Raw genomic sequence first — 13844 nt, forward strand, 5'->3', positions numbered from 1 at the left:
AAAAAACTAATCAGATAATCAGAAAAATATTGGATCCGATAATTGGCCAGGCCGATAATCAGTCAACACATAGTATACAATATTTACATACATGTATAATTTACTTTTACTTGAACTTTTGATACTTAAGTACATTTAATATCAGATACTTTAAGACTTTTACTCAAGTACTATTTGTATGGGTGACTTTCACTTTTACCAAAGTAATACTTTAACTTGGTATCTTTACTTTCACTTGTTGTATGACTTTTGGGTACTTTACAACACTGAGTAAATGTAGAAGAGTAAAAAGTATAAAGTAGCATTAAATAGAAATAATCACGTAAAATTCAAGTATCTGAAAATTTGTCTTGAGTAAATGTACTTAATTACATTCCACCACTGTGTAATACGATGTCATGCTTATAAATTAAGTTCCTTTATTTAACTGAGGTCTGCAACATATGAGTGTTTATAAAAACATGTTTTTGCAAATGCAAGATTTTCATCAGTATTGTTATAAATTAATGGCACAGACTGATGCAATGCACAGTGTTTCTCCAAGTCTTTCATTAATTATCCTCTTCTTCAAGGAATCAAAAGCAGCCTTTCTCTCTTCAGATTTGACTATAAATGCTTTTTAAAGAGCTGCACAGATGTTTCCAGACCAAAGATAACGGCTGCATTGCTCTGCTGTCGTGTTACAAAGTTAACTACCACCGGGACTGTTTCTTCTAGCAGTTGCAGTAGCCTGTAAAAACTTTTTAAAAAACTTTCTTTTTTCCTTTTCTTTTTTTCCTCTTTTTTTTTTTTTGCCCTCTGTCCTAGGTCGCAGCTGACAGGGCGGAGGGAGGGCCGGGTGGGCAGAACAATGGGAGTGCGGTGCAGGGATTGTGGGAGAGAATCTAGGCTGGAGCCACAGTGTCTGGAGCGCCCCTCCACTCCCCTCATCCAGCTTTTGTTCAGCTGCAAAAGCTATCAGCACTTCCTACTGACACCAACAATAACTCCACACAGCTGGGCCCTTTTTAGCCTGTTTACAGCACATCAAGGCAGAGGGGAGAGAGAGAAGACAGAGGGAAGAGGCAGAGGAGGGGAAAGAAAAGTGAAACATATTAGCTCCTGATTTTAACTGACAGAACGGCAGTGCCCTCTCTCTCGCAGCTCTCCTTCACCGCTGACACACAATCCATTTCCCAGCGGGCTCTTTACATGTGAGCCGATTATCACTTTTATTTCTGCCACTGGCTACTGTTTGTGTCAGGGCTGTTGCAACATCCTGCATCCATCAAACAGCAGAAAGGCAACACTTGTCTTTTCTTTTTAAGGACATTGTGTATCTTGGCTATATTTGTTCCAGCACATTTCCCAGTAGCATTTTTTTTAAAAGATAAATCGTTCCATTTGGTTGACAGGAAACGTATTAGTGAACACACCCTTTTTATCGCTTACAGCAAATAGATCTACAAAAGCACACTACAGGAAGCCACAAGAGGAAAAGTTTGTACGGGAATTCATTGTGAGGAAATAGGACATTCCAGCAATGCTTTCACGCTTTTGCCGCTGTTATTATTGCTGTGGGGACAATAAGTAGTGCGAGTACTACTTCCTGTTACATGAAAGTGGCCAAAGCACAATAGTAAATGCTTTCTTAGACAGAGGATTGTGATTATTGAGATACTACTGTTGAAAAGAAATGTGCAGGAATTTGATTATGAGAGGAGAGCAACACATGTGAGTTTTCAACAATTTTTACTCACATACACAGACACAGACACACACACACACACACACACACACACACACACACATACGTGGGCCATCTCGCAGCTGTGGGATTAGTTTCCAGTTCCCAGTCTCGCTCTTCCTGTTTGCTTGATAATGATCACACCTGTGTGCAGGTGTGTGGAGAGGCTCATATGGGAGTGGGAGGGGTGAGTGTGGTGTCAGTTGCTGAAAAAAACTTTAACCACACAACACAACGTCACATCACTCCCCAGCTGAGTGACGACTGATCGGTGCCACTCAAGACCTGTCAGTCAGGAACTTTGTGCTGAGTGTGAGAGTTTGTTATGGCGTCTGTGGGTGTATAATTCTGCCTGGATTCCTTGTGTGTCCCGGCGTGGCCTGGCACCTCCCCGGGCAGCCCAACCTCTGTAATGACTGAGGACCAGTGGTTGGGAGTCACTTCCTGTGGGAGTCCTGGTTCAGAGATGTGTCATCGGCAGCGCAGACCGGCTGGAGCCTCGCTGCCTGTTGGGTGTTTTTCCCCTTGTGTGCAGGCAGCAGACTGGGTGGGTGGATGCATGGATGCCCTTCCCTGAGAGCCAGGGGCAGGTTACGGGAACACTATCTCCATCTGATAGTTGGTGCGGCGAGAAGCCTCAGAGAGATCCTTGAAGTCCCACAGGTGTCCTCTGAGCTGAGTCCTTGGCCTCGCAGGGACAGCTTGGTCTCTCTCTATCTCTTGTGTACATGTACGTGTGTGTGTGTGTGTGTGTGTGTGTGTGTGTCTGTGTGTGTGTGTGTGTGTGTGTGTGTGTGTGTGTGTGTGTGTGTGTGCATTCACTGGACCCAAAGCTCACCCCTCCTTCACACCCCTGTGGCCATCTCCCTCCGCCTGGTTCCCACACACACTATCAAAGCCCTTTAATGGCTTCTAATTAGCTCCCCATCTGCTGGTGACAGCGCACTGGTGGCATGCTAAAGCACCCATTGAGAGCATAGGCATTGTGCTCTGGAATACTTTCCACTCCAGTGGCAATTGCCTGGAGAGAGAGCTTTAGTTGGGGGTGCTGGGGTGGGGCTGGGTGAGGAGGGGGTGAGAAGAAGGAGGAGGACGAGATGCTGGGTAGTGTTCTCTACAGTCAGGGGCTTGGGGGAGGGCAGGGGTGGAGGGACGCACAATAGGAGACAGTGTTACGGCTTGTTGCAAATCTAATAACGCTAGAGTCCCTTTTCCGTCCGCTGGTCAACACCCCCACCACCTCCAACACCAGCAACTATTTCACAATCAACCTCACCCCTCCCTCGACTTCTTCACTTCAGCAACAGTTTGCCGCTGACATCTCCAATGTGACTTTGCGCTGAGGCCACAGTGAAACCGGCGACACAACCTGATGAGGTGCTCCATTGTTCCGAGGAGCCCCGTGGCTACTGTTCCCCTCTCGGACCGAACAATAGACGCACCTCTAAAGAAACTGTAAATGCAGCCTAATGAGGCCTCTTCATTAGCAGAACCTGTCTGTGTGTGAATGTGGCCTGTTTGTCAGATCCTATGAGGCCTTCTCCTCTCCAGGACTTCCAGCAGGGCACAGGTCCACTGGTAGCAGAAGGGGGCACCAGCTGTTCCCAGCTGGTAGCCAGAAGATGCCTATGGGGGACAGGCCTGATTGCTGCTGGCCAGCTGCCCCCTGCTGCAGGAGGGAGATGGAGAACAAACAAATAACTGCTGCCGTGAAAAACCATCAGATCGGCTGCATTCTTTGTCCGTAGACAATGTGGACTGTCTCTTCCTTTTTGAACCACAGAGGAAAACAAGTCTGCAAATCGGCAACAAAATTCAAATCTAGCCAGACAACCGTCACATAACCCACAACATCCACAACAAAAGGGGAAAACACCGCCGAGGAAATCTACATACCTGGTCCAAATTCAAATTATGCTCAGGTAGCATCAAACTGTTATATGCAAAAATTGGGGCGTAGAATGAGCCCCATACATAACACAGATAATCCACACAACATTAGACTTTCAAAATGAGTGCAGTGCACATGTCCAATTTTGCATGCATGTGATTTTCCCATTAAGTTCTGTTGAAAACGCAGCTAGGGTACTTATAACAGCTGTAACCATGATCTTTTCCTAAACCTAACTAAGTAGTATTGTTGCCTAACCAAGCTGCAACCATTAAGTGCTTCTTTTTATTACCATGACGATCAACTGACTATGCGTCTGCTCTCCACAGTGCGAAGTGCTGGTGTATCACCTGCAAGCAAAATTGGACTTAAGCGTATGTGTCACACGCAATTTAAATGTGGGAAGTCATGTTATTTGAAAGCAGGTTGCTTTAAAAGGGATAAAGCAAAAGATTTCATATGGTGTAGAGTTATCCTACTCCCTGTTGTTATCGCTGAACAGCACCATGATTTCTGCTGTTTGACATTTGAACATTGTTTGGAGACATAACGTAGGATTACAGAAGTGTATTCCAACAGTTTATTCAAGAGAGAAATTATTTCATCCCACATGTTTTCTATTCTATCACAAGCGTAAAACATATGCACCAGTCTCCACATTTCTGTTACATGTCCAACTTGTGGCACTGCTGCTAGGTTTAAGTTTTGCTAAGTTGGAAGGCTCCCAAAAGGATCTGTTTAATATCTTTTAAAAACTTTGCAAACTTTTTCCACTTATCTTTCGTAATCCAGGTCCCTTTCCATGATTATTTTTTAGGCCAATCCGATTTTGTTTAAATATTTTCATAGAATTTTTTCGCTCTTCTGTTTTTATGTCCTACCTAGTGTTCCAGTTGTACGTTGCAAAATACGTTTAAAATTTGAGAGAATGCATGTCTAATTTGCAGAAATCACCAAAATTCTTAGTTTCTTTAATTATAGAGATTTTTAATTTCATCAAAGGCTCTGAATCAAATATCTCCAATTAAGTCATAAAGTATGAATACCGGAACTAACCCATGTATCCCCCCCACGCGAAAAGATAGTCATTAAAAGTTTTTTGTGATTCCATACGGAGGATCTGTTCGATAAATATGGAGCAGACTTTGTTATTTGTTATTCTCTGTACTCTCCAAGTTTCTCTGGCTACAGAAGGAACTGTCCTGTCCTGTCTGTTTGTGTAAGGAAAGTCTCCACAGCAGAAGGATGCACTAATTGCTCTTCTACTCTGACCCACACAGGGATCCAAGTAGGGGGTGAATGTATTTTAGCAAGTTAAGAAAGAGAAAACAGACAGATGATACCAGTCTAGTCATAATAAATGCTAACTCCCCCTCTTGTCTTTTGCAGCATAAAAGTTGGCAAGATTAGAAATGGGTTTTCTTTCTACCCAAAATTTAGTGGTAACATGCATGTGACATAGTTGATCTTGAGAATTACAAACTTTTTAAATTTTTTTTTAAATTTTTTATTTTTTTAAACAAAATGAATCAAGAAAATGTTCAATTAATCCCTGAATATGGTTTTAATGAAAACAATGGAATGAACCACAATAAGAAGGTCACAACGAATGTAATGAAGCTGTAATAAGAAACGGAACTAACACATTAACATCAACGTATTCAATTGTCTGAACTCATTCTGGTGTTTTTCAGATTCCATGGCAACTGAACGCACCACTTTGAAATGACAAGCAAGAGCCACGTATTTGTGTGTGTGTATGAGACGAATGGTCTGTCACCTAACCTCTCTCTCCATCCCACACACACGCACACACACACACACACACACACAAACACACACACACAAACCCGCACATCCCCACAGCTGCACAGAGGCGTCCAGTCAGCACGGCCAGGGGACATGGGAGCCAAAGCCCAAAGATGGAGCATGGACAGTGGCAGCTGGGGAGCTGACAAAGCCCCATTCAGAGGGCCCAGGCCTGGGGACAATGGCTGGGCCAGGCTGAGCCCTCTCCTCCACTCTTCCACCCAAAGATTAATACTTCAGATGGGCTTCCCGGTGGCAGGCAGGGCTAAAAGGAGAGCCCTCCTGTTTGTCACTGGGCATTGTGCGAGTCGCCTGAGAACCAACCTCTTGGATGAGCTTGACAAATGAGAGCCGCCATTGACAGTGAACAGATTGGGCCTGCCACTTTTGTTTTGATTGTGGAGCGGGTATAATCAAGTTATTTGGGCCTCGGGGAGTTTTTGTTTCTCTCTCCTGATGCTCTTGACACCAAAGTCCCACCTTAACAGTCTCGGCTGGCTCAGCTGTGATCTGAGCCTGGTCAAGTTTCCCCTCCTGTTTGTTGTTTCTATTTATCAAAGCTGCAGCAGGAGGAAGTTAATTTACTTGGGTGTGGGAAACTGGCTGCCTATTCATGTGCCCTACAGAGGCAGTGCAGGTGCAACAGGTGTAGGTGTGTGTATTCTTGTCACAGTCAATAGGGCTACAGTAGAGTTATTGTTATGTTTTCTATGCAGATGTCCCCTGAACACCTGACCTGAGTAATGTTAAAAGAATCGCTCAGCTAGGGGACTACAGTAACCAGAGACCCTGTTAGGTAAGGGTTAGGGGTAAACACCACCAGCTCCCCCCCCCCTCCCTCCCTCCTTCCCTCCCTCCCTAACCTTTTCTCTGTTCCTGTGAGGTGAGTGCAGCGCAGGTGTTTAGCCCCCAGCTAGGCAGAATTTCAGGTTAAACTGTAGGAACGCTGCCCCGCCTTCACACCAGGAACTAGAAGTGGCCGCAGAGTACACAGCGTCACACCTGCACACCTGTGCTCCCAGTGTGTGTGTCTGGCTACTGTGATCACATCACATGATTTCACAACGGGAAATGTTCCTCCACTGAAACTTATTATCAGTAAGGGACCACGTGCTGTATTAAATATCAATGTTAGTATTTGATGTGTTGCCTGAGGCTCATTTCCATCTGCGATCCCCTGGCAGGCTACATCTAAAACATCCACACAGTGACGGAACAGCAGTAGGCAAACTAGACAAACAAGACAAAACACACACACAAACATACATACACACAAACACACCCTGTCAGCACCAGTGTTGGAATATAACGAAGTACATTTACTTAAGTACAATTTTAAGGTACTTGAGTATTTCCATTTTCTGCTACTTTATACTTCCACTTCACTACATTCTGGAGACAAATACAGTACTTTTTACTCCACAATGTGTTTCACAATAAAGACAACAACTCCCATGATCCCACACTACTTACATATATATATTTTTTTTATTGAGAGACCTCTGGCAGCAGAAATGACTTACTGTGCGTTTAAAAACATACTATGCTGGATTTGTTGATTCCCGTTGGTAATCATTATTCAAAGGTGACAGACAGTTGATTGTTGAGTCTCATTCCCAGGCTGTCAAATACTGACGCTTTGGTTTGGCAAAAGGATTAGTATTTGAAGACCTTGGAATGACATGAAATGAACCTTTCTCCAGAACTGTTGACAACCAGAAACGTCCCAAGGCAAAGTTCTCAGAAAATAAATTGCTTGCGGTTTTTGGGATCAATCCTGCCTAGTGCGCCTTTAAAGCTTCTGATAGATCTACCACTCTTTACGTCATGGATGTCCACTGAGTTGTGGCTTTCACAGAGAGAGCTGACTGTGACGAAAGGGGACAATTAGATCTCCTATAGAAGATATTCTTGAGGAGTTTACAGTTTTCCCAACAAAGTAAACAAAGTCACGTCCTGGGGGAGGGGCCAAGCCATTTAAATTTTTATTTTGGAGAAAAGTCTAAAATTCTCAAAGCTCAGAAGACAATGTTTCACCAGTATCTTATGGTGACGATATTGAATTGGATTTGTTTATGCAAGGACTCTTAATGACTGTTTCTCCTGCCTGCCACCAACATGTACTACAGTAAGACATGTGGGAAAGGATCATAGCGTGCATGACTATCTTTGCTGCGTCCACAGAGAGACAGTCAGAACAGACAGCGCTCATTCAGTCAGCATTATACATGCAAATAAGCTGCAGATAGCTAAATTAAACTGACCTAAAACTAATACTCCCTCAGCACTCACTCAGCCTTTGACTGGTTCATAAAGCAATGAGCAGGGACTGAACATTTGTTTTCATGTGCTGTGGCTACAATAAGCGAGGCCTGGGCCATCTGCCCTCTCTGTCCCGGTGTTATTGCCGCGCATCGACCAGCCATTCTCACGATAAAGGAATGTGCCCTTCTTGTAAACATACATCGACCCCCTTGAAGTGCCACAAGCGCCATTCCCTTTCCCTGTTCCCTCCCTTCCCTCCTCTCCTCTCACGCCCGGGTGTCGCCTCATCCACCCCAGTCTCCATCAGCCCCCCAGGTCCGTCTCCTGCCAGTCCCCTCAGCTGCCCAGGGACGATTCCTCCCCTGGTTCCCACGTGGAATTGAGAGACACACAGCTAAGACAAGCGCCCTGCTTTCCACCCAGGGCCCACTTCCAGGAATCTGCTTGTGTGAAACTTCTCTGCAGCAGAAGGTGCCCTACTTTTAAACTTCATTCTTCTCCCTGGGATTGTTTCAGGGCTTTAACAAAAGGGGAAAGAGCCTGTGTGTGGGTCAGCAAGGGGTGTGTGCGTATGTGCATCTAGGTTATACTGGGGTGCATGCGCTCACGTGCACGCCTGTGTTTATGTGACAGTGTGTATGTGTGTGTGCACGTGAGGGGAGGGCCGCAGGATTATAAAGAGGAAGTGAATGGGAAGTACACACTCAGTGACAAAATAAGAGGGAGACATTCCTTTGCTGCCCCTCCCCTCCTCCTCCCTGCTCCCTCTTTCTCTCCTCTCCCTCCGCAGTGGCAGGGCCCTGGGAAAATCAAACAGGTGGTTTGGGCCTGGCAGGAAAGCTGGCTGGGCCCGGGGTGGGCAGGCCTACAGGCTGCTGGGGGCTATCAAAAGCTCTTAGGCCCAGCTTTAGGCCAGCACTCTGAATGGCCCCGGGCTTCATTATCATGTGAATTCTGGGAACTGCCCCGGGCCCCCAGTAACACCAGTGAGCTGCCCATATGGCGTTCGCTTGGCAACTAGGGAGACCCGGCAGCCCCCCCCTCCCTTCCAGTGCTTCTCCTCCATTCCAGCACTCCTGATATCAAAGGAGGACAAGGAGGAGAGGGAGGCAGAGGCCCAAAGCCCCCCAGCCCCAGCCCTCTCCTGGGGGGGCTGGACCACACAGAGCAGCAGTGGACAGTCCTTAGGGACCCTGGATAACACCGCTGCCCTACAGGGCACTACAGCTAGACCTGCTCTGGGTGGATTTAGCCATTGAATTAGCATTAAAGACACATTCTAAAGCTGTCAATTTAGCATCAGAGCCAGAGCTTTGACAGATAGAGATGTCGGCAGCCTCTCCACTTCATAAGGGGGCTCTTAATCAGATGCACTCCTTCCATCAAACCATTTCTCTGATACACGTCAGTTACATTAAGCTCCTAAAGCATCTTTCTTTCTAAGCATTTTTCCCTGCACTTTGCTGTTTACTCAGCATTTTGTATAAGTTCACACAGTATCAGGGTTAGAAGGGTGAACTTTTAAAATGTATTCCAATACACTTACTAATTCCCTCTTAAAAAATGTAGTCAGTAAAGTAATCCAAGTATCACAATATGATTACTTTCTGTTACTTTTGGATTACTTCAATACCAAACATATGCTGTTAAAAACAAGTGAATAGAAATATCTCTTTTTTTACTGATAGTATCTGCAATCTAATTACATCTTTTTTGCTGTAACTTTAGCAAAATAAAGTTACTAGTGTCCCACAACTGTCTGCAAACCATTTTTTGCACCGTTTTTTTCATGGAGCAGTTTATACTCCAACACAGGAGGGCCACAATATCTTAAATGCTGTGTTAAAATAACAACATTGTAATATTTTAAGGCTATATCACAATAAGAAATATCTATATCTTGATCATTTGAAATCTATTCACGCAGTTCAGAAATGTTAGGTCTGGCCGACAAAATCCAATATCACAAAATTTTTGAACAAATACGTCAATACCAATATTGCGAAAATATTGTATTGGTATAATATCAGGTATTGGTACTATAATATCACCTAAATGAGATAAGTAAGTAATCATCAGCAATATGGATGTAATGACTAAGTGGGTAAAAACAAGTGTGTGAAGAAGTAGAACATTCTGGTAAGTTCAGAAAATGACATCACTTTACTGTAAAACCAGGAAAAAGACAATACTTGTCAGATCCTACTACAGTGATAGCCAAAATCTAAGACGATATATGGTTCATATCAGTGACGTTATATTTCCCAGCCCCAGCTGTGTGACCAGGCCTTTTGTGAGCCATAGCAGCCAAAACACTGAATATCTAGCAGTAGGTGTCCCGGCCCTACGTGGCCCCCCACAAGAATTCCAGATACATTAGCAGTGACATAAAAATCCCACAGAGATCCATCTGAGGTAAATACCCTTGTGAGTCATCTGATTTTCCTGGATGAGGATGAGGACACTTCTACAGAGGAGATGTCACTTAACAACAGAGCAGGAATGCTGCTCCAGCTGCTGCAGTCAGCCACCTGCGTTACAGTGCAGCGGGGGGAGGGGGAGGAGGAAGTGTGTGAGCTATGTGTGTTATATGTGCCACATGATCTCATGCTGATGAAGAGACTGGATGGCTCCGGCATTGTTCATTGTAATTACTGAGGTGTATGTCTCAATGTGTGTGTGTGTGCGTGTGCGCACGTGTGTGTAGGCATATACAGCACATGTGGATAATCGAGTCAGCTTACTTCACTGCTTGCACCTGTGATAAAGAAGGCGAGGTATGGAAAACAGAAGAGAGAAAAACAGGGCGGGGAGGGAGGGAGGAGTGTGTGAGTGGGAGAGAGAGGATGAGAAAGAATTAGAGAGAGAGAGAGCTGAAAGTGTGATCTGACTTCTGAGGAACTCTACTGGTGATTCATGCCGTTACACATGGAGCGATTCACTCCCTCTGCAGCTGTGCGGGCCACATGCGCAATATGATTTCACAACATCTTCCCTGTCCTTGGAAATTCCTTTTTTTCATGCAGCCCTCTCACCCCCATCCCTCCTGTCAGTGTGCTGGCTGTTACCCTGACAGAGAGGCAGGTGCACGACTTAGTCATTCTACTCTTCCCTGAATAGGTCTGTGCTTCACTGAGGCTTTAGTCAGCTAGAAGTACTCGACCAAAAAGCACTGTAGCAGTCATGTGTTTATCAGACTGTAGGCTTCACAGTGCTGCTGCTGGTGTTATCATCATCCCATCTCCCTTCAAGAGGCAAAACAGTCCCCCGAAACTTGAGTGACTCAGTATTTCTAAGTTTTGGTTCCTGCTTTTTGCCCTTCAGGCTGTGTTTGTTTACCTTTACAGTATCACTCTCTCTTTCTAGTATTCGATCCTCTCCATGTCCAGTTGTGACCCAGGGGTGAGCTCACACCCAGGATGACGTGTGTGTGTTGGGGCTGTGATTCATCCCACAGCTGCCCCCCTGACCGGCTCCAGCTCTGCAGACTGTTTACAACAGACCCAAATTCATAGCAGTGAGTAAACTTTCACGCTTGGAGGCCACAATGATCCAGAATGACTTGATTGACATCTGCAAGGCTTGATTAGTAGTCATTCCAAACTATTACATAGATTAAAAAAGCACGTTGTCCCGGATTTCACAGCATTTTAATTCAAGAAGCTAATAAATTATAGTCAGTTTTCCCAGGAGATCCATGTTTGTGTTCATACTGTGGCTGCAACAGGGATGGACCGACTCAGTGTGCCAGAAACACAACACTGACCTCATCAAGCTGATCTAGCATGGACCATGACATGATCGTTCCAAATTAAACACAGTCATTTTAGTATTCTGTTTCTATCAATAATTTTCAAACTACTGGATCATAGCCATGGTTTTCCACTTTGGAGATCGCAGACAAAAGAGCTCAAAGATGTGAGCTCGACAATGCATTGGCAATGCCTTCTTAAAGTTTTCAAGAAGGCTAAATATCTGGTCTTGTCAGAGACAGATTGGGCAGCCATGCAACAAGCTGTTGAAAGATCTTAATATCTAACCCCCTGTTGCAGATGTGCCTCTGATCAGGGGCTTTTGTAATGCAATCTCCAAATACAGTGGAAAAATCAGGACTACGATCCTGTAGTGTGAACTCTGCATTAAGTCACAGACTCAGTTTTTAGTGTCTTATATCAATCTTTAGACTTATGTTACCTTGAACAAAACATATAACATACACAATTAGTTGATTGCAGTGACATTGTTTTTGGTTTAAGAAATTTGACAAGCATCTTTAACAGAGATTCAACACTGAAAACTGCCACATGAGGTTAAGAAGTATATATGGGAACACATTTTGTACTTATAATCACCATCTTTCAAACTGCTGATTGCCACTGACCTCCAAATGGGTTAGATACCCCAGTGTTTTCACATTTGGAAAAACAAATCTACAGAAAGAGAAGATTAATGTGTGACTTACCTTATACTAAGTAATGAGATAAAAGTAGTGATAGTGAAGCCTATGATATGATTGTTACCTGACCTTGTCATTCTTAATCATTCTCTGTTACCATTCTTAGTCAGTGACACATTATAGAAATGATAGAAGGACAAGCGACAACAACTTCAGGCATCACCGACCATCGAATCATTGGAAAGTTAGTTTAATGTTTACCAATGTTGCAGGCAAAATAGGTTGAAACCACTAGTTTAATGGAATGGAAAAATCTATAAAGAAGTATTTTAAGAAAAACTCATGGTTCTCAGGGTGTAGTGAAGGCTCAGTACTTTTTTGCACTTTTATGTCACTGAATATCAAAAGATTGCATCTTGTGTAATCATTCTCTGATCTGATATTAGATTTTGATCAATTGAGATCCATGTGTCTTGTTTAAGACGATTCTGTAAGATTAGAGAAGGTTTGGGTTAAGTTAAGGATTTAAACAAGTTAATGATTCTGTAGTAACATGTTTGTTTTCCTCAACCTAAAGTATGGTAATGATTGACTGATGTCTGTATTGAAACTTAAAGGAGCACTATGTAGCTTTGGAGAAGAAATTAAATCTCAGAATTTGAACATTTACAATATTAATAAGGTTAAAAAATACAAATTTCTTTCCATAACTGAATGACCAAGCTGTTCTGGGAGGGAAATAAGGTCCCCTGAACAATGTTTGAAGCTAGACAGGTGGCAGGGTCCGCTGTAAGTAAAGTAAGTAAGTAAAACAGTATGACATTTGTTTAGGCATAAAAAAAAATCAGTCAATGAAAATCTTTCTCTTCTGATTTAAATTTCTTAATTAACAGGATTTCAGTGATATTAAAATTTTCAAATAACACCCAGTCCACTGCATCAGATTACCTTTAAGGAGATGTAAGATGTAACTACTTGCTGTAAACATCTTCAGGTGAGCTCACATTCTCTTGGTTGCATCAGTTAGGTGGGTGGTGCCTTTAATGAGTATAACCTGTTTGATATAGATACATAATATATGTTAAGAGCTATATTCATTGTTTCATGAAGCATTTCAGTCCCTAATCCCCCACTCAAATCACCCACCCACACACACACACACATATATATACCTCTTATCCCTCTTCGCGCCAAAAGAGCCAGCAGGAGAAACTGAAAGGAAAGAGAATGGGCCTTCGAATGGCGAGGAATGAGAGTTGAGTTGAGGAACAAGTGAGTGAGTTAGAGAATGAGAAAATGAGAGGGAGAGACAGCATGGATTCTTTTCTTTGGGGCCTTAAAGACATGTTTCCCTCAGATGTTGGCTCTTCTTCAGATGCTAATGGTTCACTCTTATTCCCAAGCTGGGCCTTAGCATAACAATGCAGTGGAAGTGAAAGAGCTAAACCTCTGCTTTCTTTAAGAAGCCAAAGCTGGGCTTTTCTTGTGGACTAATGCCCCTCTCTCTCTTTGTGCTCCCAGTGAAAGGCCTGTGGAACGCAAAGGCAAGGTGATCACAGAGTTTACTGAAAATGAGACTGAAACAACACACGGGCCCGGGCTGAAATTGCATCGGTGAAGTCATTGTAGGCCAGCAGAAATGACCAAATATAGAGCAGTGAAGTTGGCTGGCCCTGAGCCAGAGCACTCAATCTCTGGAGTATGATGACAGCAGTCGTTTTGAATATTATCAGCTTTTGCTTTTAAAGCTGTGCTGA

This window comes from Pagrus major, chromosome 6, assembly GCF_040436345.1.
Source record: "Pagrus major chromosome 6, Pma_NU_1.0".
Lineage (NCBI taxonomy): Eukaryota > Metazoa > Chordata > Actinopteri > Spariformes > Sparidae > Pagrus > Pagrus major.